Here is a 441-nt window from a genome sequence, read left to right on the forward strand (position 1 = left end):
ACATTTAACATGGTAAAACATTTAACATTTAACACAACATCATGAATACCCCTGTTATATGTTATATCGTTTTAAAAGTAGGAAATATTTCTCTATTTAACATGTTAAACTGAAGATCACGAATACCCCTATCATGTAGTAGTCTTTGTGATTGAATCAGTTTTGCTTTTCAACTATGACTGCCATTCGGACTGAACGTGAACTGAAGCAGCTTTTGACGGTATTTTATGCTGGATCCACACGTTTGCCATGCCGATATTCCAAGTCTTAAATAAATGCTAATACAAATTCTGTAGAAATACTGATACAAATTACGATTTACTCAATTTTCATTATAAAAAGGAACAAAAAAAAGCCCTGCTCTATTCCTCATACGTGGGGGATAGAGTGGTCTCTATAATTTAATTATATGTCATTTTTTTCATTTATTTAAATTTTTAT

Source organism: Halyomorpha halys, unplaced genomic scaffold (genome assembly GCF_000696795.3).
Source record: "Halyomorpha halys isolate HHAL.00 unplaced genomic scaffold, Hhal_1.1 Scaffold78.1, whole genome shotgun sequence".
NCBI lineage: Eukaryota > Metazoa > Arthropoda > Insecta > Hemiptera > Pentatomidae > Halyomorpha > Halyomorpha halys.